This window comes from Gossypium hirsutum, chromosome A06, assembly GCF_007990345.1.
Source record: "Gossypium hirsutum isolate 1008001.06 chromosome A06, Gossypium_hirsutum_v2.1, whole genome shotgun sequence".
Classification (NCBI taxonomy): domain Eukaryota; kingdom Viridiplantae; phylum Streptophyta; class Magnoliopsida; order Malvales; family Malvaceae; genus Gossypium; species Gossypium hirsutum.
In genome coordinates, this window is record NC_053429.1 from 120,380,768 (window position 1) to 120,391,926 (window position 11,159).

The 11,159-nt window shown below is 36.1% G+C and overlaps 1 non-coding gene across 1 annotated transcript; it reads left to right on the forward strand.

The window, feature by feature from the left end:
• Positions 1-10,750: 10,750 nt before the first annotated feature.
• Positions 10,751-10,856, forward strand: LOC121231595 (small nucleolar RNA R71). Its single transcript, XR_005929652.1, has one exon. It is a non-coding gene; the product is annotated as a small nucleolar RNA R71 (small nucleolar RNA).
• The last annotated feature ends 303 nt before the right edge of the window (positions 10,857-11,159 follow it).

An 11,159-nucleotide genomic window follows, 5' to 3' on the forward strand; every position in this document is an offset into this window, starting at 1 on the left:
TGTAATTATGTCATTACTAATATGGCCAAATGTGTTGGCCTATAATGGTTATAGTTCAATTTGTGTATAGCCATGAATGGTGGCTTATGTTGATTATATGATTATGCATGCGCCTATGTCATGGAGATGAGGCTTGTGATTGTGTGTATGTAATGAGTTGTATTGTTGGTGGTGAATGCTTGATGGTTTAATTGAGATGAGATGATGTGTTGATAACTAAGGCTTAAATGTGTGATATGGGAGTAATCTTATAAAATTTGATGCATGAGAATTAGTAAATTTGGCTTGACTAAGCATGATGTTTTAAGTATGTAAAATATGATATGAGGTTACCATGATCTTGTATTGTTTGTGGATGATTGAATGTTCAAATGTGTCATGTTAATGTTCAATAAAAGTAAGCATGTGAGTTTGTTATTGAGGGTGGCAATTGGCTTGGAAAATAGCCTAAAAATTATCCACACGGGCCGTGTGTCCCTTGCAATATGTACTTTAGTTTCGAATTGGCCACACGGGCTGTGACACAGCTATGTGTCTCAGCTGTGTGAGGGACATGGCCTGGAGGCACGAGCGTGTGCCTTGGCCGTGTGCCCTTATTTTTGTGATGATTTCATAAACAGAGAGTTACATGGGCTAAGGACACGGGTGTGTCCCGAGCCACACGGACGTGTGACCCTGTTTCATGATGAAATTTTCTAAGTTTTCCAAAAGTTTCCAAAGTTCTCAGTTTAGTCCCGAACCACCCCCGATGTATGTTTTAGGCCTCGTAGGCCCGTATAAGGGATGTTATGCATGTGTATGAAAAGTTTTAATTTGGGTGAAATTTTACGGCTGATAAACCATAATTTATACATATTTTTACCCCATGCTTAACACATTTTATGGATTATTTTCCCTTAGAATTGGTGAATTTGATGCTCCTAATGCATTAATTTCATGTTTTATACTTAGGAGAACATGGGAGAGCGAAAGAAACGAGAAATGGGCCAAAAACAGAGAAAATGGGCCAAAGTAAAAAATCAACATGGCCTGGACTTCCTCACACGGGCAGACCACACGGCCGTGTCAATTTGGCAGAATCGAAACACGACTCACACGGGCATGTCCCTACTGAGCCCAAGTTGAGTCCAATTCGGAAAAGGCTAATTTCGAGGGTTCTTAGGCATTCCAAAGCCTATAAATACACCCTAGAGGAGGAAGGAAAAGGGAGGCACAGAGAGGGAGGAAGGAATTACTCGAAGAAAGCCGATTATTCCATCTTAGAAGCTGGATCCATCATCAAGACTAAAGATCTCCCCTCAATTTCCCTTCAGGAGTTTTGGGTTTTCTTTATGTTTTGTATTCGTTATTCTTTTGAGATGTTTTCCTTTTTAGTTATGAACTAAATCCCCTAAATAATTAAGGGGAATGAAACCTAAGACGAATCTTGTTATTATTTTCTGAATTGTATGATAAATATTTAACTTGTTCTTAATTATGTGTTCTTAATTCTTGTTTTGATATCCCAGGATATTGGTTCAAGATAAGCTCTTATTCAGAGGAGGAATAGACACTGTCTAAGAGTACATTTTTCATAATCAAGCGGAGTTGGTTGCGCGCCTAGAGATAGGGTGATAAGATTTTGCCGGATTAGGGTGAAACCTGATAAGGGGATCCATAGATCGAGTTAATGCAACCCTAGGGTGTTAATTAGAGAAAAGTCTCAATTATTCAATCTAGGGATTAGACGTTATTAGTCTTGAATAGGGATAATAACATAACTTAGGCTTCTTGATCTCGTGATTCGTAACAAGTAATAAATATTTATAATGAAGATCAAACTTAGACTAACTATTATCAGGACGAAAAGGCAAGCGCACCTATCGAATAATAGTATAGTAATGGCAAGATCGGGATATCGTACCCAAGGGAACCAAAAGTACTAGTAATAACTATCTTTTTATTATCTAGCCTAAGAATAAAAGGGTTTATTTTAAATAACTAATTATTTAATCTAAGAACGCACAGAGAAAAGAATTGGGGAATTGCTTTTAGGAAAATCGATTGACTTGAGACAATACTTAAGGAAAAATCTACCTAGACTTTACTTGTTATTCTGGCTCCGAATCGGACGATTTATTCATTCAACTTGTTCCGTAGAGATCCCTAAGTTATGTTATTATCCCTGTTCAAGACTAATAACGTCTAATCCCTAGATTGAATAACCGAGACTTTTCTCTAATTAACACTCTAGAGTTACATTAACTCGATCTATGGATCCTCTTATTAGGTTTCACCCTAATCCAGCAAAATCTTGTCACCCTATTTCTAGGCGCGCAATCAACTCCACTTAATTATGACAAAAGTACTCTTAGACAGGGTCTATTCCTCCTCTGAATAAGAGCATGTCTTGAATCAATATCCTGGGATATCAAAACAAGAATTAAGAACACATAATTAAGAACAAGTTAAATATTTATCATACGATTCAGAAAATAATAACAAGACTCATCTTATGTTTCATTCCCCTTAGGTATTTAGGGGATTTAGTTCATAACTAAAAAGGAAAACATCTCAGAAGAATAAAGAGTACAAAACATAAAGAAAACCCAAAACTCCTGAAGGGAAATTGAGGAGAGATCTTTATTCTTGAGCTCGGCAAGGACACACCCGCGTGCCACGACCGTGTGACGTGATTGCCAGGCTGTGTTCGATCCGTTAAATTGCACACGGCCATGTGGGTCAATGGCCAGGCTGTGTGAATCATGAAAGCCTTGGTCGACACCCTCAAAAGACACGGGCGTGTGAGCTATCCGTGTGGCAAGGCTTAGGCCGTGTCATCTTCTCGATTTGGTCCGTTTTGTCCCTTTTTGGCTCGTTTTTGGCTCCTTTCGCTCTTCTATGCTCTCCTAAGTGTAAAACATGGAATTAAAGCATTAAGAGCATCGAATTCACCAATTCTAATGAGAAATCATCCATAAAATGCATTAAACATGGGGTAAAAATATGTATAATTTACAGTTTATCAAATACCCCCACACTTAAGCATTTGCTTGTCCTCAAGCAAAATTCTCAACTCATAATCAAAATAAATCTTTCTCAACTTATAATTTCTGTCGATAATATCTCATATTAATCCGTAAGTAATCATACATTGAGAATTCAACTAAAAGAACATAAAAGTTTCAAACATTCCAAGTTGAGTATTTAGTCATGCAAACTTAGGTGCTTCCCTTCGTCTAAGTAATTACCTTTGATTCAGAATATCACAGAGTTTCACATCCTCACTAAAGGTTCACTCAAATCACTCGAGGTGTTTAAGAATAATAAATGAAGCACTCAATAGTCAATAATGAAAAGTCATTACCATTGGCTTGCATGAAAATCAAATCTCCACCATTATAATTTAAGATGATACATCAATCAAAAGGTCTTTAGAGGGTTGTAATGAGGCTTGGCTAGGGGGTGTGATCACAAGCTGAAAGAAAGGGTTAGAATCGGGATTGACTTGAAAAGTTGCCTTAACTAGAAAAGGAGTTAATCTTCACTTGCGTACAACAGAGCTTCTTTCAGAATATGGAATTACAGATATGTATACATAGTTTTAGTTTTTTTTAAGTGCAAGTTAAATAATATAGACTAAATATCAAGAACAAAACATAGCTAGGCAATCCATTCAATTCAAATCTCGACAAAATTAGGGATTAATTTAAGGGATTTCAACAATAATGGGTTAAAAGTTAATATTAAGGGTAATACAAGAAATGGTTTGTTAGGCTCAAGGGGGTTTACTAGGGGTTAATCGTGGAGGTAGGCTTTTCATGGCATGAGTGGGTTAATCCTAAGTGCCTTAATCATTTTGATATATCAAATCAAATGGTGTGGTCTCGACATGCATAATCAAGCAAGTTCTAGAATAACAGTTCAATACTGACGCACTCAAAGCAATAATAAAAGTGAGTATGAAAGGATGAATAGATCCTACAAAGGCTCAAAATTCTCACAAAAATTATGGCTTTTTGATGTTTAGACTCGTGAATTCTAGTTCAAAGTAATACCTAGACTTAGGGAAACAACCTATAATTTTAAATTCTTAAAAATCAACTTATCATGTTTGATTCTCTAATGTCTTAAAGTTTAAATAGTCAATGCATAAATCCCTATATTTTAATTCAAAATATATCAATCAAAATCATAAACCAATCAAAATTTATCCTAAATATGATATAAGAGCTTTTCAAGAGAACAATGCAATCATTAGTAAATACCCTCCCACACTTAAGATGTACATTGCCCTCAATGTATAAAGATAGGTATTATAAAATAAAAATAAGATAGGGAGAGAAGTGAAACTTCCTGTATGATGAATTCCTCGAACTAGAGTTTTGGAGAGTAATCGGTTCGAGAGTGGAGGAGGATACTCCAGCGGTCGTAGAGGTTCATGAGGCCATAAGTCTTGCGCCAAAAGAATATTATATCTAGTGGTAGCTATGGTCGTGGTCGACCAGGACATGGCAGTCGTGGATAACCTTTCCCGGTAGAGTTTTAGTTCCTCTGTGATAATGAGCTTAAGAGCTCTATATAAATGTGATAAAATCAAGAACCTTTTAGGGGATATTAGGAAGAATAAGTACTCGAAAAGAAATAACCGAAATTTATAATAAAATTCTAAATCTGCTAAAAAATAAAAAGTAGTTTGAATAAAAATTAAAAACATAAAATAATAAAAAAAATAAATATTTCTAAACATCTTCATCACTGGATGGTTCACGAGGTGGGATTGGCGATGAGATGTGGAGGTGCTGACAAATCTACTGTAGAGTAGCATCAATGTTGTCAAATCGTTGAAAACATTGCTGCTAGAATCGGGTGAGGCGCTCAGAGATGTCAGCATATGGAGCCGCCCCATGAACTGGACGAGAAGGTGGTGGTGATTGAGTCGGTAGGTCCTCGTGCTGTGGGGGTACAGCCGTGTGGAGGAAAAATGGATGGAAAAGAGAGGGGAAAGTGAGGATTAATGCAGGTGGAGTGGAGTTTAGGGTGGTTTGGGGGTTGAAAAAGTGAGAATTTGTGGAATGGTGGCCGGGATAGGGATTAGGGAGTGGAGAGGGGGAGATTTCGGCTAGAGTTTTGACAGGAAGAAGAAACTGAATAGTGGTTTGCTTATATAGGGTGAAGCTACACGGCCTAGGGCCACGCCCGTGTACTCTGAAAGTGAGCCTGTGTTTTTCAAATTTTGCAATTTAGGTCATGCCCGGCTACTATCCCACGCCCGTGTGTCTTGGGCGTGTGTGGCCCACGACCATATTGCACGGTCGTGCCTAGCTTTGTTGGCTTCTCCCACGCCCATGTGTTAGGGTACCACGCCCGTGTATTGTTGTCCACGGCCACGCCCGTGTCGAAGAAACAGAATCGAGCCTTGCCCCTGGCACGCCCGTGTTTTTCCATTCCCACGCTGGTGTTCACCTATCAAATTCACCCACGGCTATGCCGCATGGCCGTGGGGATTTATCGCATCCCGTGTTTTGGGGAAATCATTTACCCTGTTTTCACACGGCCTTGTTTCCCTCCGTGTTGATCACACGGCCTTAAGCACGGCCGTGTGGAGCTGGGAACCTGTGCTTCAAATACTCTGTTAGTGACCTAAATGTTTAAAGCTTGAGTTTAAAATAATTTAATATTGTTAGTACTCGGGTTGCATGTAACACCCCCTACCCGTATCCGTCGCCGGAATAGAGTACGAGGCATTATCGAGGGGTACAAAACACTTACAGATAATTTAAATATATTTTCATAACAACTTGTCTCAATTTCATACTATTTCATATTTAAGCTTTACTCACCAAAGTATTTGAAATATCATCTTTATGCAAATAGCACACATGAGGTACATAATTCCATAATTAAGATTGAACACATTTATCAAACATATTCCACATTCATATATCAATATCTCATGTCTCTATAAATCAATAACTGTCATTTTTCTTGTTTTTCAGATAATTATGTGTAACCATTCATAAGCATGCAATTTACTGTTTCTTCCTGTCAATCACAATTTCAAATGATAAATTCATGTGAATGAGCTCAACCTCATTAGCTGTTTAAATTCTGTCACTTTGATTTACGTACTCAAAATTTACTAACACAACCTGTCAAACACAATCTCTGAATGATGAAATCACATAATTGAGCTAAATTTTAATGTTCACTAAAATTTGTCATATAAATTCAAATAATAATTACCAAAACTTTGTCAAATTGTAGAACGTCTTATGAAATTGAGTACGTCGTTACTCAGTGCTACGATTCATAACTCAGTATGGTTTTCCTCATTGAAATACCATACCTACATTTCACAACTCGGTATGGAAATGCCATACCTACATTTCTTAACTCAGTATGGATAATACCATACCTATATTTTACGATTCGGTATGGATGATACCATACCTACGCTTCACAACTCAGTATGGATAATACCATACCTATATTTCTCAACTCGGTATAGATGATACCATACCTACATTTCACAACTCGATATGGATGATACCATACCTACATTTCACAACTTGGTATGGATGATACCATACCTACATTTCACATCTCGGTATGGTTAATACCATACCTCCGTATCATAGCTCAGTATGGACGACGACATACCTACATTTCACAACTCAGTATGGTTATACCATACCTACATTTTGCACTTTGCCATGGATCAACCATTGTCTTTTCCATCAATTCATCTTGTCACTAAAAGTGCTCAATTTGATCGTTAATTCAATTTTAATGCTTTTACATTATTCACGATTTTATCATCAATTCATATGAAATAACACATCATGAAATTCATAAAATTAACAATTGGTCACTAAAATTTAGTTATACAAACTCACAAGTACAATTTTTTTATTATAACGATAATCATAATTTCATAATAAATATTCCAAATAAAACATTATATCATTTCTTAATTTCATAATAAATATTCCAAATAAAACATTATATCATTTCTTATTCAACATTTATTGATTATAATCGGGCATGTGATCAATTTATACCCAAGTCATTCATATATATATATTTCCTCCTCCTCCTCTCCATTCACATCTTTAGTATAAATAACACACTTGTAAGTAACATTGTCCATAATTTTCACTATTTACTTATGTGAATATTCAAGCTGTCCATCTATGTCATAATCACTAAATTATTTTTATCTTGAGCTAAAAAACTCCAAATTAATATCCATAAATTTTTCCAGAAACTAGACTCATATGTCTTCTTACCATAAAAATTTCATAATTTTTGGTTGTTCCAATTAATACAGTTTATTCATTGAATTCTCCCCTGTTTTGCTGTCTGACAGTTCCGACCCTTCTTCACTAAAAACTAATTACCTCCTCTTTTAGGATTCGAATGATGTCCTAGTTTGTTTTTCTTAAAAATAGACTCATTCAGGATTCTAAACACATAAATTTAAGCCCCTAATTATTTTTATCCAATTTTTTATGATTTTACAAATTCAGAACAGGGGAACCCGAAATCATTCTGACATTGTCTCACAAAATTTATCATATCTCATTATTTACAATTTCATTGCTTACATCATTTCTTCTATAAGAAACTATACTCAATAAGCTTTAATTTCACATTTTATTCATCTATAATTCCATTTCTACAATTTTTGGTGATTTTTCAAAGTTAGACTACTGCTGCTGTCTAAAACAGTTTTAGTGGAAAATGTTGATTTCCATTTTGCCCTAAATTTCACAATTCATACAATTCAGTCTTTGCTCAATTAAGATAATTTTCTCAATTAAGATAATTTTCTCAATTAATACTTTTCCTAGACATTATAAGTTATTTCATAGCTAGTGAAATTCAGAATTTCTACATAAAACTCTAACTTCAAACTCTTTTACAATTAGGTCCCAAACATTCACTTTCTATTCAATTCTTTCAATAAAATCAGCATATAAACAATTTAAAGCTCTAATTCCATGCCAAATCATCATATACTTCCAGCACATATTCATATCAAATTTCAATTTCTTCCATAGAATCAAAAACTAATGAATTCAACAAGTGGACCTAGTTGTAAAAGTCACAAAAACACAAAAAATTCAAGAAATAATCAAGAATTGAACTTACTTGAAGTAAAAATATGAAAAATCAGCTTAATGGAACTCTTCCATGTCATTTTTTCTTATGAGAATGCAGAAAAATAAAGAGAAATCTAGATAATTCCACTTTAGTCCTAGCTTTATTACGTAAATTGTGCAATTTTCCAATTTTGCCCTTAATTCTCTTTATTTTCTTGCTGATTTCATGCCCTTTCCGTCCAGACCAAATAGACCTTGGGTCTATTTGCCTTTTAAACCCTCTTTCTTTTATCATTTAAGCTATTTAATCATTTCCCACAATTATGTATTTGATACAATTTAGTCCTTTTTGTTCAATTAACTATCAGAGCTTTAACATTTATTGACAAAACTTTAATACTAACATATTAACACTCCATGAATATTTATAAAATATTTATGACTCAATTTAAAATTCTCGAGGTCTCGATACCTTGTTTTCGATTCTAATTATTTTAATATTTAGTATTCACTTTTTCAATTTCCTAACTTCACATTTAACTTATACTCACTAAATTAATAATATTTTCTACTCATTTGTCAGATTTAGTGATCTCGAATCACTGTTCCGACACCACTGAAAACTAGGCTGTTACATTGCCTCCCGAAAAGCGCTTATTTATAGTCTAAGCTCGACTTACCTCTCTAGTGAATGGCCAGGGTGGTTCGAGAAGCTCATACTCCTCATTCTTGCTATCAATCTCATCAAAATAAGGTTTTAAACGGGTGTTGTTTACCTTAAAAGTGCCAAACTTGGGGTGACTCACCTCCACTGTACTGAATGGAAAAATACTGAGTACCGTAAGAGGGATTTCCTCATTCTGTGTGGTAGTGACAATGTGGGGATCTGAGGCATCTAGTAAGACTTTATCACTAACCTTAAGTTGATTTGGAGAGGTAGCGGACTTGTTTTGACGTAGTTTCGGTTTATCATGTGTTCTCGGTTTGTGTACTCGCCATTCGTCTAGCTCCTCTATCGTAGCCTTTGTTCTTCATGAATGTGTCCTTTATCATTTCTGGAACATGGCTCGTGAACTTCTTTGATGCTTAATTTCTGCAAAGTCATATTTTCAGTTTTAGTATATTGGTGTGGACTATTACCTTCAATGTTCGATGTGATGCCAGAATTACGAGCTTGAAGGGTGATTGCTTCATCTCCCACACGAAGTGTAAGCTCACCTGTGCCAAGATCAATAATTGTTTTAGCAGTTGTTAAAAAGGGCCTCCCTAAAATCAAAGGGGTGTTATTATCCTCCTCTATGTCTAGAACAACAAAATCAATGGGGAATATGAACTTATCTACTTTCACGAGTACATCTTCAATAATACCCCTAGGAAATCTTATAGTTTTATCTGCCAATTGAATGCTCATCCTAGTTTGTTTAGGTCTCCCAAGACCTAGTTGCTTAAGCATTTTGTAAGGCATTACGTTAATACTAGTCCCTAAATCAGCTAATGCATGACTTATATCTAAACTACCAATTAAGCAAGGAATTGTAAAACTCCCTGGATCTTTCAATTTGTGGGGTAGCTTATTCTATAGAATAGCTGAATAGACTGCGTTTAGTTCCACATGAGACGCTTCGTCCAACTTCTGCTTATTTACTAAACACTCTTTTAAAAATTTCATTGCATTTGGCATCTGTGACAAAGCTTCAATAAACGGTAAGTTAATATGTAATTTTTTCAAAAGTTTAAGGAATTTACCGAATTGTTCGTCTGAGCGGTCTTTCCTTGTCGCGTTAGGGTATGGCACACGAGCTTTATATTCTACAGTCACTGGTTTTTTTATATTTTGATCTACCTCATCTCTCCCTTTGCTTACCACTGTTTCTTGCCTCGGTTCTAGTTTAGGCTCAATGACTCCTTCGTCATTTTGGATATTAATTTCGCTGAGCTATTCCCTTGGGTTGGGTTCAGTGTTACTTGGCAAGCTACCTTGTGGTCGTTCGAAGATTAGTTTGGAAAGGTGGCCTATCTAAGTCTCGAGTCATTGGATCGATGCTTGTTGATTTTTAAGTACTGTCTCAGTATTTTGGAAATGGGTTTCTGACACTGATATCAATTTTGAGAGCATCTCCTCAAGGTTTGGTTTCTTCTTTTGTTGATAAGGTGGCTATTGAAAACCCTGAGGATTTTGTGGCTTTTGATTCCCTTGACCACCCTAGGAGAAATTTGGGTGGTTCCTCCAACCTACATTATAAGTATTACTGTATGGGTTATTTTGAGATTTAAAGTTATTGTTACCCATATAGTTGACTTGTTCCTCTTCGGTTATAGGATTCAAGGATTGATATTCCGTATGCACACCTCCTCCACTCACGTCACACCTCATTACTGGATGTACCTGCGTAGAACTAAGTAAACCATCAATCTTTTTATTGAGAAGTTCTACCTGATTTGACAGCATAGTAACTGAGTCGACGTTATAAACGCCGGATGTTTTCGTTGGCTTTGTCCTCATAACTTGCCACTGATAGTTATTCAGTGACATCTCCTCTATAAACTCATAGGCATCTTCCGGAGTTTTATTGTTGATGGTTCCACCAGCAGCCGCCTCAACCATTTGCCGAGTCGAGGGATTCAGACCATTGTGGAATGTTTGTACTTGAAGCCAAAGCGGTAACCCATCGTGAGGGCATCTTCTCAGTAAGTCCTTGTATCTCTCCCATGCATCGTAAAGGGTTTCTAAACCCATCTACACAAAAGAAGAGATATCATTGTGTAATTTAGCCGTTTTAGCTAGCGGAAAGATTTTAGTAAAAAAATTTCGGTCATTTGTTCCCAAGTAGTGATAGACCCTCGTGGTAACGAGTTCAACCACTGTTTAGCTTTTTTTCTCAGTGAAAAAGGAAATAACTGAAGACGAATGGCATCATCAGAAACGCCATTGATTTTAAATGTATCGCAAAATTCCAGAAAGTTTGCTAAGTGAGCGTTGGGATCTTCATCCTGCAAACCATCAAACTAAACAAACTGCTGTATCATTTGAATTGTGTTAGGTTTTAGTTCAAAAGTATTTGCAGCTACGGC